Here is a 750-nt window from a genome sequence, read left to right as displayed (position 1 = left end):
TATTACTTGAGCTTTCTACATTTCTATAAAGAAAAGAAAAGTGTGACTGAGTTCAGGCTTTATTTCAGTATTCTTAACTTTTAAGGAAAACTTTAGAGAGAGGTGCAGCAAGGGTGGCAAGAAGGAAGGATTTTTAATCATCATAATTATTGTTAGCATTGTTTGATATAATCAATTATATTGCCGGTCTTTTTTATCAGTCTTATTAAAGCCTAACAAGTGTTTTTAGCATTTTTAACAGTCAATTGTTTTACTAATAAGCTCTTCAGCTACTTTGTTTATGGCTAACTTTCCTACTGCATCAGTCAATCTAGCAATAAACTCTTCATATGGCTCATCTGATCTTTGCTTTACAGTGGTAAGGCCAGGCATGGTATGATCGGGAGAAGGTAGCCGCTTCCAGGCTATAACACTTAAATCATTCACAGCCATAAGTACATCTGTATGCAATTGTGCTTGAGCCTGGGTATTACAATATTCTCCTACTCGCATATACATATCCATGGTGACATTACCCCGTTCTGGACTTCGTTTAGTAAGATTCTGCTCTACAACTTTCCTTTTAACTAACTCTTCATACTCCATTTTCCATAGCACAAATTGTCCTCCTGTCAAACCTCCTTTAGCCACTTGAAACCAATCATAAGGAGTCATCCACCAAGCATGCAGCCCGTCTAAAAAGGCTAATGGGTATGGAGCTGTTGGGCCATAATCATGACAAGCAGCTTTCAAATCTTTCAATAATTTCAT

The sequence above is a fragment of the Carlito syrichta genome, unplaced genomic scaffold (genome assembly GCF_000164805.1).
Source record: "Carlito syrichta isolate Samal-C Ts95f unplaced genomic scaffold, Tarsius_syrichta-2.0.1 Scaffold58106, whole genome shotgun sequence".
NCBI lineage: Eukaryota > Metazoa > Chordata > Mammalia > Primates > Tarsiidae > Carlito > Carlito syrichta.
This window is presented reverse-complemented; position numbering follows the sequence as displayed.